Source organism: Triticum dicoccoides, chromosome 3A (assembly GCF_002162155.2).
Source record: "Triticum dicoccoides isolate Atlit2015 ecotype Zavitan chromosome 3A, WEW_v2.0, whole genome shotgun sequence".
NCBI lineage: Eukaryota > Viridiplantae > Streptophyta > Magnoliopsida > Poales > Poaceae > Triticum > Triticum dicoccoides.
This window is the reverse complement of record NC_041384.1, coordinates 263,286,099-263,308,285: the sequence shown is the minus strand read 5'-3', so window position 1 is coordinate 263,308,285 and position 22,187 is coordinate 263,286,099.

Sequence of the window (22,187 nt, the reverse complement as noted above, 5' to 3'; positions counted from 1 at the left end):
TGGCCTTCTGAAAAAATCCCAGAACATGGAGGTGAAGATGCTGCCACGATCTAAAGATATCAACTACGGAATGCCGTGCAAGGAGACAATCCTGGAGGTATATAGCTCTACCAACTGAGATGCTATGAGGGATTCTTTGATAGGAAGAAAATGAGCCACTTTAGTGAGTTTGTCGATGACAACGAAGATAGCATCATTGCCACGCTTGGACTTTGGACTACCAAGTCTTCTATTGCCAAGTACTAGTACATAATAAAAGCATCAAACAAACATATATCTATGTCCTATGGTAGCAATGGAATCTTAAATTAGAACAGTTGTTCTTCAGGTTTAGGCACTTGTTCTACATGAACATAGTATAGTAAAAAGACGCAAGAATATAATACTTAAAAATAGAAAATGAGCTCATAGACCTTACCACATTCTTGGTTCGGACCAGTACAGAACAAGGCGTTCCCAGTCATCGTCCAGTAAATGTGTCTCGGGAGAACGTAAGGGAATTTGACGAGTTTCTTTGCCGGTGAAGTACGTTTTCTTCAGGTAATTCCAATACTGCCACCAAGCATTCTTGAAGATAGCTGAGGTATTAGCACAGGTTACCTCATCCTGATTTTCCAAATCGGTCCTTCTCTATAGAGAAAAATGGGAAAAAAATTGTATTATAACCATCATGGAGGTACGATCTATGGGACGAAGCAAAGTAATTGCCATGAATAACATTACTTACACATAACTCCTGGACAAACACTTGCAACTGGCATTTTCCTTCATATTCAGTATAATATTTCCAAGATGGGAAGATACACACATACGATTTAACAATATCAAATGCGATAGATGCTAAACTACGACTAGCTGGTTGTGCTTCCTCCACAGGAATAGGCTTACTAACTGGTGTAGTTGGGGTTCGTCGTGATAGTACTGGCCCTTTGGGCACTGGAGCTGCCTTACTAACTGCTCTTGTTTGGGAGCTCTGTGGTGGAGATGGTGCTGTGTCAACAGGAACTGGGTTACTATCGGCTGGGGTTGGGGTTAGATTGGGTGAAGCTGGTTCTCTGTCCATCGTAGTAGGGGTACAATCTGCGAGAGTTTGGGTTATGTGTGGTAGGGCTGGTTCTTGTGCATGTACAACCGGGGTGCTATCTCCACCAAGAGGTAGCATTGTTTTATTTGAAGATCGTGTTTTTAGTCCGCTAGATACTGGCATCACCCGCTCCAATTCAAATGGCTGATAAACAGGAAACATAGTTGAATGTACAGACATTGTATGAGAGATAGATGCAATAGATAGTGTGGAAGAAAGAGGGCATGAAATAGTTGACATGTATATTGTTTAACTAAAACGGATAGCATGACATAATTTCACATATATGATGTCTATCTAAACTGGATAGCATAGGATAACATAATTCAAAGATATGATAAATAACTAGACAGGATCGCATGACATAATTCACCTACATGTTATTTAAGTAATCAGGATCACATCATTTAATTCACATATGTGATTTATATGCTAAACAGAGGGCATTCGATATGATGTCTGAACTAAGAACATGGTGTTGAATATTGTGTATATGATGTCTAAACTATGCAATGCAAGACACTGTATGCATGATATGAGCAGTATAACCGTGCCAAGTTAGAGCATACACCTCAGTGGGGTAATAGGACTGGTCATCTATCTCTGAGTCCATCTCTGAGGAGCTATCGAGACCCAACAAGAGATCTGCTTCCACAAGTAGCACTGTCTGCTCTGAAGGCCTTGTTTTCACTCCAGATTTTTCCATCTCCCACCCAAATGGCTGATTCACAGGAAGAGTAGTTTAATGTACAAACATTGTCGACAAATGGAAATGTAATGAAGAAAAGGATGGGCAAGATATCATTCAAATATATGATGCCTGGTTAAACAGGATGGCATTGACATTTCACATATATTATGGCTGTCTAAAATACATGAGACTGCATAATTCCCATATATGATATAAAACTAAACAGGTGGCATTACAGAACATGTCCAAACTAAGCAGATGACATATATGATGTCAAAAGTAGGCACTGCAAGGCAACATATGCATGATATGACTAACATCATCATGCCAAGGTAGAGCAAACACCTTGGGGGGTAAATAGGAGTGGTCAGCGGCGTCAGAATTCGCCTCAGATCAGATATCTTCCTCTGGATTACAATCTGGAGAGGGGTGGGGAGGGTTTGCCATTGAACCCACCATGGAGCGATGTCTGCATGACATTGTATTGCCGCGCAAAACTCTTCTCTTTTTCTCTACATGTTCAGCATGACTGTGTACAATATCTGACATGCATACGAAAAAAATATGGTGAGATTATGTAAGGAGAGCATGCAGAAATTTAGAGAGATGGTAACAACCAGTGGATCGATGTTTTTCCATTGAACCAAAATAGCCCTAATGGATCAACGTGAATGTATAGTAATAAGTGATGCAACAAGTGTACAACTTCATTCCCGTAGCCGTGTAGACCTCAGCATCATTGGGTTGGTCGCTGCAGCAGTTGAGGCAGAGGTGGCTGTCGGAGGTGTGGAGGAAGATCTGAGGAATCTGTAGACAGCGTCCAGGGCACTGCTCTGTTGTGATGGATTGTTCTGTTGTTGGAGCAGCTTCGGTGGGCCGTAAGACGTCAAGGCTGAAGCAGCACAAGATAGACATCGTCAATCTCAAGTGGGATTCTAATAGAATATCCAATAGATGATGTAAAATGGATGTAAAATTAACATCACGAAAAACCACCTCACTACAACAGATGAGGTAAAAACTGTTGACTCTGAACTTAACTATCGAAACTGAAATTTACTGTGGAATCTGAATGCTACTGTCGAAACTGAATGCAATGGTAGCAGAGAGGCACTTGACATGTAGTTTAGGGAGGGCCTACAGTTCATCTTCAACCTGCACCCCCCTGAGCCGCCAGCCACCACTGGCCGAACCGCCCGCTCCAGCGCCGCCTTGCCCGCCCCGAAACAACCCGCCACCGCCGCCCCGGCCAGCCCTCTAGGCCCCCCGCCCCCCACCCTGAACCCTAAGATAGATAGTGGGGTACCCCTCCGGCGAGCCCCCGTCCCCGCTGCGGGTGGTTCTTCGTTAACGCTGGCGAGCCCCCCCAACCCCTGAAAATCAACTGACCCAAAAGTCGATTCAGTCGACTGAAGTGTGGCTTAATCCGAGCAGAGCAGCACCACGAGCGAGGGGGAGAGCAGCAGCAGCAGCTGGGCGAGCGAGCGATCGAGCGAGAGCCGGAGCAGCAGCAGCAGATCCAGCTGGTATGGACGCTGCCGCCGAAGGGGCCTCGCACTGGGGGAGAGCCGCCGTGGAGATGTCACCCGCGGCGCCAGCTTCAAGGTAGCCGCTCCATGGGGGTGCGAGATGGAGCACCGTCAGCGCCGGGAGGTCGAGTTAAGGAGAAGGTGCGATGTGATGAGTGTACAATCTCTTTGGTGGCGCCGAGTAGGCCTCGGCTTCGTCCGAGGAGTCGGTGAGGATGCTGCGGTTCCAGTGGAGCAGGTTAAGGCGGCGCTGTGGGGATGGAGCAGCCCCGCAATAGACGAGGCGATCGTCGGAGCAGCTCCTTGGACGTGGAGGACGGGGCGGCTGAACCGGCGGGACGGCGAGATGGATGACGGATCCTCATCCGGGGAGGTGGACGAGGGACGTCGAGCTGTTGCGGTGGATGACGTCGTCGGGGAAGAGGCTCTGACTGGGCAGCGGTGACGTGGCGGACAGAGGAGGGTGGGGTTTTGCGGCTGGAGCGGAGAGGTTATGGCGGCCTGGGATTTCGAATGGCGAAAATGGGGTGATGGGAGTGGGTGAAGCATGACTTAGGAACGTGCTTGTCCAAAATGTAGGGTTTGTTATAAAAGTACCCCCCACCGATTTGAACTAGCGGCCCTTTCTTCTCAGGGTTAGAAGGGGGATTTCGCGTGTCAGGATTTGGCAGCTGGAGGGAGTTTTCGCGTGCGTTGTAATTTCGGGATAGCAAGGCGCGGGTTGTGAAGGCGTTGGTTTGGGAGCACGATATCTGAATTTTTGGGATATAACAAGACGCGGGTTGAATTTTAGGGACAAGCCTAACGTGTAGTAATATTGTACTTGTATGTACCAAATCAATTAGCACTTCCCTCAACCAAAAAGAAAACGAAAAAAATAAAACTATTCACACCACACAAAGAGAGAGTCTTGCCCCGTTTTACTATACAAATGCTATTCAAAGCTACTCCCTCCTTCCATCTATATAGGGCCTAATGCGTTTTTTGATGCTAACTTTGACCAAATATTAGAGCAATGATATATGACATGCAACTTACACAAAGCACGCCGTTAAATTCGTCTGTGAAAGGTTCTTTCAATGATATAATTTTCACATTGTGCATGTCATGTACTATTAATCTTGTCAACAGTGAAGGGCGGTCTTAAAAATCTCATTACGCCCTGTATAGATGGAAGGAGGGAGTATGAATCCATGTTATGTCCGATTAAATTTTTTCACTTGCTATATAATGCATGTAACCTACTCATACCAACATTTTAGTGCATTCCAAATGTCTATACTACCGCTGCAATTCGAACAAAATTTGAATTTGTTTCTCTATTTCAATAAGAATCTACAATCATGATTGTTGCCAACTTCAACCATCATAGTTTCCTTGCTATCCGCCAGATATAAATCAGACGGCCTATAATGCAGGATGGCAGGCACACCATCATCAACAACTCCGTTTTTTATAAGAGTAGAGATAAAATATATTAAATGTAGTATACCCTGTTCATAACCACACCATGTGTATCACCGTTATATATATTCACACATCCGTCGGTTTGAAACACGATGGCTTCGAATATCTGAATTCATTTTTTATAATGAAGTATATATGATCTCTATAAGTCATTTACACCCACACAACCCTCTTATCTTTGTAGCTAGCACTAACTTTCTCTTGTGCATGCACACGCCCGCATCCCTCTCACCCTCCCTCAGCATTCTCTAGCTCCATCGCGCAAATTCGTCTTTTCACTTTAGGTCGTTCACCCATGGTGTGTGTAGGCCCCCAGCTCCTTCTTTACAGCACACATCGATCGATATGCCTCTCTAGCCAGGTGTGCCTAGCACAAACACAAGCTTCCCCTCTTCTCTTGTCACTGTCCATGCCTCAGTCCCACCACTCTTTTCATCGTTCTCGTACTCGCACACTCCTCCCCCTCGATATAGTATGCCTCTCGTACCACCTCCTACATGCATCCCTCTCTCTATATCCTTCTCCTCATGCCTCATTTGCTTTTAACACACACATGCATGTATACCGATCGATCTCCCAACATATACCTAGATCGACTTTAACTACCCCCCCATCGATCGACGTACCTCACAAGTTATGTCTCTCCTTTCTCTTACAAAGGGCGATTGATCTTCCTATGTAGTTACGTCGGCTTACCACAGCCATATCGTCCCCCCTCATCATTCGTGGATGCCTCCTGACTCGTCTCTCACACGCACGTGCACAGACAACAAGAAACCATCTCCTCTCTTATTGATATTGCGGGCGTGCCCTCCATTTGTCTAGCAAGCCTATCCCACCATTTGTTAGAAACAACTCCACTACCACCCCCTCCAACACTCTAGCTCTGTCTCTCTCCCAACCTTATTCATCTCCTGCACATATGCATGGATGCCGATCGATCTCCCTTAGTACATGAGGCAGATCGATCTCCTTAATACATGAGGTAGGCCTCTCTCCTCCTCCACACATATACCAAGTACGCATACTACTGCGATTGGCTCTTTGCCCCTTCGTGAAGTCGAACAATGATGGTACTCCGCATGTTCGGTACTACAGTGTATGCCTCTGACAATCTAACACCGAATGGACTGATGCATGTCCACCGAGGGTAGGTTGCATTAGTCAAAAGGCATAAGCGAGCTTCACCGTGTCCTGCAAGATTCTCCTTGTTCTACGAGTTGACGGGACACACCAAAAAGTAGTGCTAGTCCATACTCCCTCCTTTCCGGTTAATATGGCTTAAACTTTTTTGTGGGTAAATGAGAGAGCTTTATTCATATATAAGCATTCTTAGGACGATCAGCCAAGACACTGGTCCCTAGGAAGCGAGGTACCCCGCAAAAAAAGAAGTAGGAAGCGAGGTGTTTCATCAAGCCAGCTCTCGGCCACATTCAAAGTGCAGCAAGCACGGTTCGCACGAAGATGCGCCGTAAGGTTTGCTGACCTGTTTACATGCTGAATAACAAAAAAAGAGGAAATATTACTGAGTGCTACTATTTGTAACATGATATGAACCAGAATTAAGCGAGAATTGTGGCGAGTGTTCCATGCAATCAACTTCCATTATCACATGCGAGAACCCTCGAAGAGAACCAAATGTGTTGAAGATTACTTTATCATATTTTAAAATTATAATAAGAGTGCAGACGCTCCTCCATCCGGTTCCTAGTACTAGTATAGTACGTACCTTTATGGACTACAGTAGTAGTACTAGTAAACATTGCCCTTGGCTGTTCGGAAGTCGAACAATAATAGAACTAGTAGTATAGTGTATGCTTCTGGCAATCTGACACGAATTAACTGTTGCACGTCCACCGCCTGAGCGAGGGAGAGCTTGCATTAGTCAAAAGTTTCTCCTTGTCCTGCGAGCCACCGCGCACAAGCTTCTCCCATCTTGCAACCTTCTCCTTGTTCGGCAAGTTGACATGACACAACAAAGTAATGCTAGTCCAAGTTGCCTCCTCTCCGGTTAATATGTCTTACTTTGAAACGAGATAAATACACTGTCTGTCACTGTATATTTGTACAAATACGGTCAGTGGACTTCATAATACGCTCACTGCGCTCAATATATATATTTTCAGGTGTTCATACGGTCACTAGCTCACCCTGACTGAGTATGTGTGTGCATGAACGTGTAGGTTGAGCACTTGAGCGTGACCGTGCGTGCTCCGTCGTGTGCTCGGAGATGCATGCATTAGGGCGTCGCGTGTGTTTTTGCATCCATGTGTATGTGTGACTGTTGCATACATGTAGGGGCAGTACATGTAGGGGCCACTAAGGAGCAGTCAAATCACACAGTAAGCTAGTCGGAAGAAGCAACCATCATTTCACTCTTGAATGACACGTATGAAATATAAAATGGTTGATATGGAGAGAAAAAGAAAACCACTATATATACACTAGCAGGAGCCTAAGCTACGAGCCTGCTTGCTTAGGTGGCTCTCTTCACAAGCATAGAACGGCGGGCCTGATCCCGCAGCTGGGGGAAGGGAACAATGTTCTGTGTAGATGTGGTCGACATCGGCGAGGGAGAAAACCCACAGTCGGTGCGTCCTAATCGGGGGTCACCGTGGTATGGGCCGATGCCGCATCCCAACCGCACTTCTAGCTACAGCCCGACGTCCCAGGTAGTCCATCTTCCTTTTGGAGCCGGTTTGCTCCACTGCCGTAGCTCCATCTCCATCTCGATCTTTCTCTACTTCTACCGGCTTCTACTTGTGATGAGTTTATGTCTCATGAACTAGTGCCAGTACTATTATTCTAATCACACTTCTTCAATATCTTTGCCATCAGGGATGCTCAGGTCGATTTTAGTGGAACTGCACAAAAGCATCGTATGATCCGAGGGTGCCAGCCGTCTTTCCTTCGACAGGTTCTACCTGGCCAGGAAATTAAATCATGTTTAGGGTTTAGGGTTTAAGTCGTAGTGACCCCATCAGTAGTTTTTCTATCGTACACGCTCTCACAACTTTTTTATTTTGTTGTGAAGTAAATATTGGCTATGATTTGTGAATCATTGAGATGCATCAGCATGCGTGTTAGTTTTCCTTTTTATTTGATGGAGTGTTGTAACGGGGCAACCTTGGAATAGGAATGAAAATGGAGTGGAAAAGTTTCCGTTTTTCCGGAGAAAAAAATGGAAACGGAGAAAAACCAACGTTTCGTTTTGTTGGATCGCGCCATCGCGCAATACCAACATTTAAATCATGTCTGTCGTGTTCGTGTCACATCCTCCTCCACGGCTTGACCCCACACGGTCGCTCGACATTCCACTCATCGCAAACCGAGTAGTATACCATAACTTTCTCGCCTGCTTGTCGATGGATCGCGCCATGGAGTACTAGCACTACTGGAAGAGATTGACGAGTTGGGGGAGGACAGCTAGCTGTAGCACGGACTCCCAAGAACTTACTACTGGAAGAGATCGTGCATGTTGTAGCCGGCTATTGCGACCTTTGAACGCAGAGCAGCCGCGTGCACCCGGAAGCGGCGCGGGCGACGCTCTCTCGACCGACGCGCCACTTCAATGCCGGCGCCAGTGAGAGGTCGCGTCCGCTCTGGCCGGGCATGAATGCGGCACTGACCATTTCGGGCGGGAAGCACGCGCAGGTGATTAAGAGGGTTCGGGTTGGTCAGGACTAGCCGTGGCAGCGGTCCGGACATGCGCAAACAAGAGATTTTGTACGTTAATATTGCTGCGTATATAATTAACAACATGGACGCAGCTTCATTGACTTAGTGCACCTGCCTTTGGATTTACGACAAGTGGGCCCAAAATGTGGCTGGCTCACCTATCATACAGCCAAAAGCAGGTGCAGTGAAAGCACCGGAGCTCAGTCTGTACTTCAGTAGTATATATATAAGCGGGAGCCTCATCGCTTGTTTGCTAGGGTTTGCACTCTCCACACGCTAGCTGCACTACATATATGTTACACGCTGGAGGCTCAACGTTCATTTGCTAGCGTTTGCTATATACACAGTCTCTCACCCTCTCTTCACCAGATCTAAACAAGATTGCGTTGGCCTCTTGTCTCTCTCTCCCCCCTCATAGCTGGTGAAGGAGGCGTTTGTATCCTGTCGCACCGGGAGGGGGAGGAGGTGCAGCATTCACTCTATCGCCATCGGCGAGGGAGGCAATCCACTGCCAGCTGCGCTGCTCTCTTCCACCCAGCGCCTGTGTGGGAGGGCGACCGACCCCTTCTTCCTCGCTGCTGTACGTAGTGTCGGCAGATGTCACACCCTAGCTAGTCATGCATTAGAGTGTTGCATCATGTTTACTCTTTCATCAGAAACTTGAAATGGGGATCTGTGAAGCCCTCAGAATCATTTTGAAAATGACCCAAATAAAAATTTCTCCAAAAGGGTCCAAGAAAATGCTCATGTTGCTCTCTGAAAATATTGGACAGAGATAAAAATCAAACCATTATTTTTAAGAGCTCATAGGTATTTATTTTGGGCATTTGGAATTAATGCATAAATATTTGCATTGGAAATATATTAATTATATATATTAATATATGTCCAAATATTATGACAATTATAAAGGAGCTCTGGAATAATATATCTAGCTCCTGCAAAAATTGGCATAAGTTAAATAAATGATTTAATATATTATTTCAATCAAAACAAATGTCAGAAATTAGAAAACAGAAAAATAAATAACAGGAGGAGCTTACCTGGGCTCCTCCCTGTGCGGCCCAGCCAGCTGGCCGGCCCAGCAAGCCAGCCCAGCCCACCACTGCCGTCGTCCTCCTGGCGCCAGTCGGCCAGGCGTGTGGCCGGCGCGCGCGCACGGCCGGAGCGCCACGCCACCAGCTCGTCTGCCTGCCTCCCCCGCCAGCGCGACGCCGCGACGCTTCTTCTTGGTGCCGCCCCGATCCCCTGGCCTTATCCCCCCTCTCTCCCGTGCTGCTCCCTCTCTCTCTCTCACGGCCGAACACCACCATCGCCGCCGTTCGCCATAGCAGTCGTCTCCGGCCACCCCTCGCTCCCCCGACTAGCCCAGAGGCTCCGCCGCGACCCCCTCTTCCTCCCCACCGCTCCACGGCCCTCCGGAAGCCCTGCATCGCCGCCCACGTCGCCGTTCCCCTCCTCGGCCACCGGAGATCATCGCCGTTGATTCGCCGTCTCCAGCGCGTCCCCGAGCCCGCTTCGACGCCCACTGCAACCGCGGTGAGCTCCGCCACCGTTTCCCCCTCTTTTTCCCCTCGTTCCCGCGCCGTAACCTCGTTCCCACCACGGCCGAACCTCCGCCGTCGCCGAGCTCGCCGTCGACGCAGCTCCGGTGACCATTTGGTCACCCCGGCGAGTCCAACAAGTTCGTAAGGCCCCGTAGAGCATCCCTAGCGCCTCGCTTAGCTCGCCTTCGAGCTCCAACCCCGTTTCCGCGCACGACCGAACCCCGGCGGCCGCAGCCGAGCTCGCCACCATCAACTCCGGCCACCCCAGGCCCAACCACGGCCACCGTCCGACGCGCCATCGAGCTAGCTATCCAACGCACCTAGCCGCACGCCGTTTGGAGCACCACAGAGGAAACCCGAGGCCCCTGTACGCCGCGGACCTCGCCGGCGACTAACCGCCGGCGGGTTTGACTTGTCCGACCTGGGGTTTGACCCCCCCAGGGTCACTGACGCGTGGGCCCCATTGGCCAGGTGGTCAGTTAGTGCTAATTACCGTTAGTCAACCCCCCCTGACACTGACAGTGGGCCCCAGCGCCACTAATCCCTAATTAGGATTAATTTATTCCTGTTAAACCCCCCCTGTCACTGACGTGTGGCCCCCACACGTTAGGTTTGACCTCAGCCAGCCGTAGTTGACCACTGACGTCATGCTGACGTCATGCTGGCGCAATATTTATATTTCTAGATTTAAATTAAATCAGGAAATTCCAGAATATTATTTAAACTTCAAAAATTCATAACTTTTATTCTGTAACTCCAAATTGGACAAATTATATATAAAAAATGATCAGAAAAATCCAATCTATCCATCTGTACTATTTTCATGCATGATCAAACAAGTTAAATTGATGTTTTAAGCAGAACAAGGAAAAGCACTTTAAAAGGCCATGTTTGAGTTTGAAATTTGAATCTTTGATTCAAATTTGTTCAAACCCTTCTGGTTTTAGTTGCATTAGCCCAACACACTCATATTGCCATGTTTCATGCATGCATCATTTTGTTGCACATTGTTTGGTGACGGTTGTGTATCGGTGTCCTTTGCGACAGGTTCTGCCTCCGAGGAGTACCGTGATTACCCTAACGAAGAACCGTATCAGTGCATCGAACCATCAGGCAAGCAACCAACCATTTGATCATATCGATACAATCCCATGTTCTCGCTCCTGCTCTCTTTTACTGCATTAAGACAACGCGTTTCAAACTGCTGTGTGCTACGGTGGTTGAACCCATTTCCTCTGCATGACCTGTCATTGCCACAGTAACTAGATGAAACCCACTAGCATGTGTAGGAGTTGATTGAGCCATATGTATGTGTTGTTCCTACCTTGCTATGCCTGCTATGCTTAGAGTCGTGTCAGGTCTGGTTCATCTGGGTGATGGGCTAGAGTGAAATGATTATGTCGGTAATGAAAGTGGTGTGGTGAACACGATTTGGTAAAGGTATCGATGAGAGGCCATGTAGGAGTACATGGTGGGTTGTTTCATTGAAGCCGACCTTAAGCACTGAGATCTGTATGTGTGATTTAAGATACAGCTACTACCATGCATTGGGCCCTGAAATATGACCCCGCTCGACTTCTTATTCACCCTAGCTCTCTGTCCAGGAGTTGCAAGTAGTTTCTGGTGTTTGTAGCCTACTGGAGGTCGTGGACAGCGCTGACCGTAGGGGTGGACTGTGATGCGGTAGGTATGTGGCACGGTGTACCGAATACCCGTTAGGTATCTCGGGAACCCTGTTCACATCATTCGGGGCCGTATGGGAAACCTCGGCCGGACTCCCTGCGGATGGAACCTGAATAGGCGATAAACCTGGACTAGAGGCTTAAGTGTTTAGGTAGGTCGTGGTCTACACCCACGTCGGCTTTCGCTTGAAGTCTGCCGAGCACATGTCGTGTGCAGACGCTAAGTGGTGGAAACATGTATGAAGAAGTACACCCCTGCAGGGTTATCATAATCTATTCGAATAGCCGCGTCCGCGGTAAAGGACTACTTGGTTGCCTATACAGTTCATAGACAAGTAAATGGAAACTGCTAAAAGCCTCAAGATAAGTGTGAGTGCCGAGGATGGCTCTTCCGTAGGAAGACGGAGGCGGATCCTCGGTAGTGTATTGAAGTGGTGAGTAGTGGACTCGTGTGCGCAAAACCATTTCAAGTTGGAGTATCGTAGGATAGCCTAGCCAAGAGTCAAAGCTGGCTTGCTGCAATAACTCCACCAACCTTCTTGATAACATGCATGTATGTAGGATCTGATGTAAGTCTTGCTGAGTACCTTTGTACTCATGTTGCTATAGTCCACATTTTTACAGAAGACGCTGCAACCCCTTCTGATGGGTTCTATGTAGACGTTGACATCAACGAGTAGGCTAAAGACCCAGGTGGTGACCCTGAGCTTGTGAAGGACCACGTAGTATAGCTAGGCTTTCCAAGCCTCTTTTATTTTACTAGTTGTCTGTACTCAGACAAGTTACTTCCGCTGCTGGTTTGTATGACTGTATGACTTGTATGTTGGGTCGTGAGACCCGTACCTTTGTGTATGTTATGTATGGCTCCCTGAGCCCTAAATAAAGTACTTATGTCGTAGAGTCATGTTGTGATGCTTCGTTGTATTTGCACATATCGAGCATATTGTGTGTATGATTGAAATGCTTGGTATGTGTGGGATCTGACTATCTAGTTGTTTATCTTTAGTAGCCTCTCTTACCGGGAAATGTCTCCTAGTGTTACCGCTGAGCCATGGGAGCTTGCATGTGTGGAACACTTAGGCTGGCCGGCATGTGTCCTTCTTCGTTCCTGTGTCTGTCCCTTCGGGGAAATGTCACGCTTTGAGTACCGGAGTCCTGTTAGCCCGCTACAGCCCGGTTTACCGGAGTCCTGCTAGCCCAGTGCTACAGCCCGGACCCACTTGCTGATGACCGACACGTTCGAAGCTGGGTCATGGATGCCTGTCCCTGTAAGTCTGTGCCACTTTGGGTTTACGACTAGTCATGTCAGCCCGGGCTCTTTATCATATGGATGCTAGCGACACTATCATATACGTGAGCCAAAAGGCGCAAACGGCCCCGGGCAAAGGTAAGGCGACACCCGTGGGGATACCGTGCGTGAGGCCGCAAAGTGATATGAGGTGTTACCGGCTAGATCGATGTGACATCGAGTCGGGGTCCTGACAGCGTTGGCATCAGAGCCGGACTGCCTGTAGGTTCTCCAAGCCAAACTGGTCGATGTTGAGTCTAGAAATTCTTTAGTTATATGTAGGGGAATTGTTTGTGGGTTGGAACGTAAGGCTCTTTTTACTCCTTTATCTTATGACATTCTGATCTGAGTCAGTCCATTCTTCCACCGGGGGTTAAGGAATTAGGATCTATTCTCTCTATCAGGATCACGTGTTACTAATCAGTAGTACCTTATAAGTTTGATGGATACAAGCCTAGTTCAGTTCTACTACCACATTATGTTGCTAGGATGGATTCAGAACTTTGATATGATGATGTTGAGTGTGTACGAAATCCTTTGTCAAATGTCTCAAATCCTTCTTGAGCATTTACAGCTGTTATGCTGCCGAAATTTTGCTAGAAATTCTAATGCCTTTGCATTATGATTGTGCTTTCAGATGGCCACTCGCGACCTCAATCAAGTGGTTCGCCTGACTCGATGCCTAGATGTACCCGGCCATACTGCCAAGTTGGTCAGGGTAATGACTGAGGCTGGATACCGCTGGTATCCTGAGTACACGGTCGAAGAGCAATTCCGAGACTTTAATCAAAGCCAGTATCTCTGCACTGTCAGGATATTTCCATCTTATCCTGGATCCACCGAGCCTCTTCACTGCTCCTATGGACTCGGGGTTACTATTGAGATGGCTGTGCAGGACGCCGCCTACTCTATGATGACCATTATGCGAGTCAGATCTGGTTTATTTCGGGACTCTGATTTCCGGTATATGCCAGGATCACTTCTGGGAGCACAAGGGTATCTCCAGGCTATCTATGCTGACCCCACCCAGGAGGATTCACGGACTCGCACCACTGCTGAGATGCTCGAGGATAAGGACCGTGAAAATCGGGCCTTAAGGTTAGAGCTCTTCAATACCCGTGCTGACCACTGGGCTACTTTGACTCGGTTCGCACCGGCGGTGCAAGCTGGATGTTCACATATGCGCGATCTCTATCCTGTGAGATCTGCTCTGCCAGACGTGATGGTTTGGCGTGATGTAGGAGGCATCACCCCACCTCGCGGTCCCCGCAGGCCACCGTCTGTTGGTCCAAGGCCTCATCCTAGCCCCTATGGTCCACAAGCTTCGCGAGATCGTCTGTTTCCGGATGATCATGTTGAGCTTCCAGGCTATGGAGGTGACTTCTACGAGGACTACTACGGATCGGTCTGAGTTAGTGGTAGTATCACTAGTTCGCACTAGCTGTGTCGTCTATCGTCCCGCGTGACTCGTGGGATATGACCTAGTTTGTACTCTTTCCGGAGGTGTAGAAAAATAATGTATAGGAGCTTGGAATGCCTCCGATGAGATGTAATCCTCTTTCACCGTAATAGTACTTTGATTGGTCTTGTACTAAACCCTGTATGGTGTGTATGACGATGGAATAAAGAAGCAGTTTCTGTATCTACCATGTCATACGGATGATCATCTTGCATTTCGAGTTATTCCTTACATTTTTATCCTATGTCGGAATCTTATCATTCTGACTAAATCATTGTCTTGTTTACCTAGGATGGTCAACACACGCGCTAACCCTGCTTCTCAAGAGCAGGCCGAAGGCAGTGAAGGCAGGAATGAAAATCTGCCTCATCCTCCTTCACTAGCCGAGGTTATGATGGAAGCTGAGAGAAACAAGCGGGAGACCAACCGTTTGTTGGAGCGTATTGAACAGAACACAACACACCATCAGAGGACTAAGGTGGTGTCACTCAGTGATTTTATCAAATTACATCCACCCACGTTCCACCACTCCGTCGAGCCTCTGACGCTGATGACTGGCTTCGCAGTATCTCTCACAAACTGCGTTCCACGCTGGTAGCGGAGGCTGACAAGGTCACCTTTGCTGCATATCATCTTGAAGGCCCCGCCAGTCTATGGTGGGAGAATTATGGAGCTATGCGCCCGGCGGGCCATGTCACTACTTGGGCTGAATTCAGCGAGGCTTTCCGTGAACATCACATTCCGGAGGGTCTCATGGACCGTAAACGTGAAGAATTTTGCAGTTTCACCCAAGGCCGACTTTCTGTGGATGTTTACAGCAGGGAGTTCGGTAATCTCGCACGATATGCAACCGAGGAAGTTTCTACTGACGCCAAGAAGCAAGCAAGGTTCCGTAAGGGCCTTAGTCCTGAGCTTCGCCATGACCTCCGTCTGCATGAGTGCACATCCTTCCAGAAATTTGTCAACAAAGCCATCAGTGATGAAACTGGTCAGACTGACTATGACGCAACACGCAAGCATGGCCGTGATATGGGTTCCTCATCCGGTGCTGGTCCTCAGAAGCGCCGCGTGTGGGTACCCAACACCGCCCTGCCACCCAGGTTCACACCGAGGCCATCCTTCCAGGCGCCTCGCCCCGTTCAACAGTCTGCACCGGCCAAGCCCTATGGGGGTCCAACTAACAATGCTCCTCCACGTACCAGTTCCGTGACTTGTTTCAAGTGTGGGGAATCTGGTCACTATATGCGTGAGTGTCCCCAGACCAACCCCAATTAATCTGCTAAAGCTGTTGGCCGTGGCAAGCCGACAGGAAAAATATTCCACGCCAAGCCGGTCACCGCTTCACGTGGCCATGTCAACTGTATCTCTGCCGAAGAAGCTCAAGAGGATCCCAACGTCGTTCTCGGTACGCTTCTTGTTAATTGCCACCCGGCATCTGTTCTTTTCGATACAGGAGCCTCTCATTCTTTTATATCTAAAAACTATGCTCGCTTGCATAACGTCGCATTCGGTGATATGCCAACCTCTATGGTAATTCAAACTCCGGGATCCAAGTGGCAAACTTCTAGAGTAAGCCATGGAAATGAAATCCAAGTCGACAGACTTGTTTTCCTCGCGTCTTTGATAGCCCTTAAATCTTCAGATATTAATATCATTTTGGGTATGGACTGGATGTCAGCTCATCAAGCCAAAATTGATTGCTTCTCTAGGACTGTTCAACTCACCCATCCTTCGGGGAAGATAGTCAATGTCTTGACCCGAATAGCCAAGCGACAATTATATTCTCTTAACGCCAGCCCTTTGCCAGACCTTGAGGACGTTCCGGTAGTCCGTGACTTCCCGGATGTCTTCCCAGAGGAATTGCCAGGTGTTCCACCTGACAGGGATGTTGAGTTCGTAATAGACCTCATCCCCGGAACCGTTCCGATTGCTAGAAGACCTTATAAGATGGCACCCCTAGAACTAGCCGAGCTTAAGAAACAACTCGATGAGTCCTTGAAAAAGGGTTTCATCCGACCTAGCTCATCTCCGTGGGCTTGCCCCGTCCTATTCGTCAAGAAGAAGGATGGTACGGACCGGATGGTTGTAGATTACCGACCTGTCAATTTGGTCACAATCAAGAACAAATATCCGCTTCCCAGGATCAACGACCTGTATGATCAGCTTGCTGGATCCTCAGTCTTCTCCAAGATGGATTTGAGGTTGGGCTACCATCAAATCAAAATCAGAAACGGGGACATTCCTAAAACAGCCTTTGTTACTCGTTATGGCCAATACGAGTACACCGTCATGTCCTTCGGTTTAACCAACGCTCCAGCCACTTTTTATCGGTTAATGAACTCAATCTTCATGGAGTATTTGGATAAATTCGTCGTGGTTTACCTCGATGATATACTCATCTACTCCAAGAACGAGGAAGAACATGCCGAACATCTAAGGCTAGTGTTGCAGAAACTTCGAGAGCATCGCCTTTATGCCAAATTTTCTAAATGTGAATTCTGGTTGCCAGAAGTGACCTATCTGGGTCATGTAATATCTGGTAAAGGTATTGCTGTTAACCCTGAGCGAGTTCAAGCCGTCCTTAATTGGACTCCACCTGAATCGGTCAAGCAAGTTCGGAGCTTTCTGGGCTTAGCGAGCTATTGTCGTCGCTTTGTCGAGAACTTCTCCAAAGTTGCTAAACCTCTAACCGAACTCCTCAAGAAAGATAAGAAGTTCGAGTGGACTCCACAATGTGAGCACAGCTTTCAGGAACTGAAAAGACGCCTGACTTCTGCTCCCGTACTGGTACCTCCAGACTTCTCCAAGGACTTTGTTATCTACTGCGACGCCTCGCGACAAGGACTAGGTTGCATTCTCATGCAAGATCGACACGTAATTGCCTACGCTTCACGGCAATTGCACCCACATGAGGAGAATTATCCTACTCATGATCTAGAGCTTGCAGCTGTAGTCTATGCACTTAAAACCTGGCGACATTACCTCCTCAGTAATCGTTGCGAAATATTCACTGATCACCAAAGTCTGAAGTACATCTTCACCCAACCGGATTTGAATCTCAGGCAAAGACGTTGGGTCGAGTTGATCACAGATTTCGACTTAGGAATAACCTACACCCCAGGGAAAGCCAACGTCATGGCTGATGTGCTAAGTCATAAATCTTATTGTAACAATCTGATGTTACAACAAAGTCAACCGCTTCTCCATGAGGAATTTCGGAAGCTTAACCTTCACATTGTTCATCAAGGATTTCTTTCCACCTTGGTGGCGAAACCTACTCTTACGGATCAAATCATTGCTGCCCAGAAGCGAGATAAGGGAATAGCTAAGATCAAGGAGAACATTGCTAGCGGAGGTGCTAGTTGTTTCTCCACAAATGATCATGGTGTTGTGTACTTTGAGAACCGTCTAGTGGTTCCCAAGAACCAGCATCTACGGCAGTTGATCCTTAAGGAGGCTCATGAATCTCCTCTCACCATTCATCCCGGTAGTACTAAGATGTATCAGGACCTACGCCAGAGGTTCTGGTGGACTAGGATGAAGAGAGAAATTGCTCAGTATATTGCTAATTGCGACGTCTGTCGTCGTGTAAAAGCAGAGCATCAACGGCCTGCTGGCACCCTTCAACCCTTAGCTATTCCTGAATGGAAATGGGATAAAATTGGTATGGATTTCATTACCGGTTTTCCCAGGACCAGGAGAGGGAATAATGCTATCTTCGTCGTTGTCGATCGTCTTTCCAAAGTAGCCCATTTCCTACCTGTTCGTGAGAGTATAACCGCTAGTCAGCTGGCAGACTTATACATCTCCCGAATAGTGTCCCTTCATGGTGTTCCTTTGGAAATTAACTCGGATCGAGGAAGTCTTTTCACCTCTCGATTTTGGGAAAGTTTCCAAAATGCTATGGGAACCCGTCTCTCCTTTAGCACCGCTTTCCACCCTCAGTCGAGTGGTCAAGTGGAACGCGTCAACCAAATTCTAGAAGACATGCTTCGAGCCTCTGTTATCTCATTCGGGATGGACTGGGAGAAGTGCCTTCCATTTGCCGAATTCGCTTACAACAACAGCTATCAATCTAGCTTGGGTAAAGCCCCTTTTGAAGTTCTCTATGGACGACGGTGTCGAACACCCCTTAACTGGTCAGAGACCGGGGAAAGACAATTCTTTGGCCCGGACATGATTCAGGAAGCAGAAGAACAAGTTCGCATCGTTCGTGAAAAGTTGAAAACAGCCCAATCTCGTCAAAAGAGTCAATATGACCGAAAACATAAGGCTATGACTTTCGAGGTTGACGAGAAGGCTTATCTTCGGGTCACCCCTCTGAAGGGAACCCATCGTTTCGGTATCAAAGGCAAATTGGCTCCTCGTTACATTGGACCTTTTCGCATTCTCGCCAAACGAGGAGAAGTTGCCTACCAGTTGGAACTACCTCTGCATCTCTCCAGAGTCCACGATGTCTTCCATGTTTCTCAACTCAGGCGTTGCTTCTCGGATCCTATCCGTGAAGTGGACCACGAAACGCTTGATCTCCAAGATAATCTTACATATCGAGAGTACCCCGTGCGTATCCTCGATCAGGCCGAACGTACCACCCGACGTCATAATATCAAGTTTCTCAAAGTTCAATGGTCGCACCATTCTGAGGATGAAGCAACTTGGGAAAGGGAGGATCGTCTTCGACTTGAGTATCCCGCCTTCTTCCAGGAGGAACCCAAATCTCGGGACGAGATTCTTTTGAGTGGGGGTGAGTTGTCACACCCTAGCTAGTCATGCATTAGAGTGTTGCATCATGTTTACTCTTTCATCAGAAACTTGAAATGGGGATCTGTGAAACCCTCAGAATCATTTTGAAAATGACCCAAATAAAAATTTCTCCAAAAGGGTCCAAGAAAATGCTCATGTTGCTCTCTGAAAATATTGGACAGAGATAAAAATCAAACCATTATTTTTAAGAGCTCATAGGTATTTATTTTGGGCATTTGGAATTAATGCATAAATATTTGCATTGGAAATATATTAATTATATATATTAATATATGTCCAAATATTATGCCAATTATAAAGGAGCTCTGGAATAATATATCTAGCTCCTGCAAAAATTGGCATAAGTTAAATAAATGATTTAATATATTATTTAAATCAAAACAAATGTCAGAAATTAGAAAACAGAAAAATAAATAACAGGAGGAGCTTACCTGGGCTCCTCCCTGTGCGGCCCAGCCAGCTGGCCGGCCCAGCAAGCCAGCCCAGCCCACCACCGCCGTCGTCCTCCTGGCGCCAGTCGGCCAGGCGTGTGGCCGGCGCGCGCGCACGGCCGGAGCGCCACGCCACCAGCTCGTCTGCCTGCCTCCCCCGCCAGCGCGACGCCGCGATGCTTCTTCTCGGTGCCGCCCCGATCCCCTGGCCTTATCCCCCCTCTCTCCTGTGCTGCTCCCTCTCTCTCTCTCTCTCACGGCCGAACACCACCATCGCCGCCGTTCGCCATAGCAGTCGTCTCCAGCCACCCCTCGCTCCCCCGACTAGCCCAGAGGCTCCGCCGCGACCCCCTCTTCCTCCCCACCGCTCCACGGCCCTCCGGAAGCCCTGCATCGCCGCCCACGTCGCCGTTCCCCTCCTCGGCCACCGGAGATCATCGCCGTCGATTCGCCGTCTCCAGCGCATCCCCGAGCCCGCTTCGACGCCCACTGCAACCGCGGTGAGCTCCGCCACCGTTTCCCCCTCTTTTTCCCCTCGTTCCCGCGCCATAACCTCGTTCCCACCACGGCCGAACCTCCGCCGTCGCCGAGCTCGTCGTCGACGCAGCTCCGGTGACCATTTGGTCACCCCGGCGAGTCCAACAAGTTCGTAGGGCCCCGTAGAGCATCCCTAGCGCCTCGCTTAGCTCGCCTTCGAGCTCCAACCCCGTTTCCGCGCACGACCGAACCCCGGCGGCCGCAGCCGAGCTCGCCGCCGTCAACTCCGGCCACCCCAGGCCTAGCCACGGCCACCGTCCGACGCGCCATCGAGCTAGCTATCCAACGCACCTAGCCGCACGCCGTTTGGAGCACCACAGAGGAAACCCGAGGCCCCTGTACGCCGCGGACCTCGCCGGCGACTAACCGCCGGCGGGTTTGACTTGTCCGACCTGGGGTTTGACCCCCCCAGGGTCACTGACGCGTGGGCCCCATCGGCCAGGTGGTCAGTTAGTGCTAATTACCGTTAGTCAACCCCCCCTGACACTGACAGTGGGCCCCAGCGCCACTAATCCCTAATTAGGATTAATTTAATCCTGTTAAACCCCCCCTGTCACTGACGTGTGGCCCCCACACATCAGGTTTGACCTCAGCCAGCCGCAGTTGACCACTGACTTCATGCTGACGTCATGCTGGCGCAATATTTATATTTCTGGATTTAAATTAAATCAGGAAATTCCAGAATATTATTTAAACTTCAAAAATTCATAACTTTTATTCTGTAACTCCAAATTGGACAAATTATATATGAAAAATGATCAGAAAAATCCAATCTATCCATCTGTACTATTTTCATGCATGATCAAACAAGTTAAATTGATGTTTTAAGCAGAACAAGGAAAAGCACTTTAAAAGGCCATGTTTGAGTTTGAAATTTGAATCTTTGATTCAAATTTGTTCAAACCCTTCTGGTTTTAGTTGCATTAGCCCAACACACTCATATTGCCATGTTTCATGCATGCATCATTTTGTTGCACATTGTTTGGTGACGGTTGTGTATCGGTGTCCTTTGCGACAGGTTCTGCCTCCGAGGAGTACCGTGATTACCCTAACGAAGAACCGTATCAGTGCATCGAACCATCAGGCAAGCAACCAACCATTTGATCATATCGATACAATCCCATGTTCTCGCTCCTGCTCTCTTTTACTGCATTAACACAACGCGTTTCAAACTGCTGTGTGCTACGGTGGTTGAACCCATTTCCTCTGCATGACCTGTCATTGCCACAGTAACTAGATGAAACCCACTAGCATGTGTAGGAGTTGATTGAGCCATATGTATGTGTTGTTCCTACCTTGCTATGCCTGCTATGCTTAGAGTCGTGTCAGGTCTGGTTCATCTGGGTGATGGGCTAGAGTGAAATGATTATGTCGGTAATGAAAGTGGTGTGGTGAACACGATTTGGTAAAGGTATCGATGAGAGGCCATGTAGGAGTACATGGTGGGTTGTTTCATTGAAGCCAACCTTAAGCACTGAGATCTGTATGTGTGATTTAAGATACAGCTACTACCATGCATTGGTCCCTGAAATATGACCCCGCTCGACTTCTTATTCACCCTAGCTCTCTGTCCAGGAGTTGCAAGTAGTTTCTGGTGTTTGTAGCCTACTGGAGGCCGTGGACAGCGCTGACCGTAGGGGTGGGCTGTGATGCGGTAGGTACGTGGCACGGTGTACCGAATACCCGTTAGGTATCTCGGGAACCCAGTTCACATCGTTTGGGGCCGTATGGGAAACCTCGGCCGGACTCCCTGCGGATGGAACCTGAATAGGCGATAAACCTGGACTAGAGGCTTAAGTGTTTAGGTAGGTCGTGGTCTACACCCACGTCGGCTTTCGCTTGAAGTCTGCCGAGCACATGTCGTGTGCAGACGCTAAGTGGTGGAAACATGTATGAAGAAGTACACCCCTGCAGGGTTATCATAATCTATTCGAATAGCCGCGTCCGCGGTAAAGGACTACTTGGTTGCCTATACAGTTCATAGACAAGTAAATGGAAACTGCTAAAAGCCTCAAGATAAGTGTGAGTGC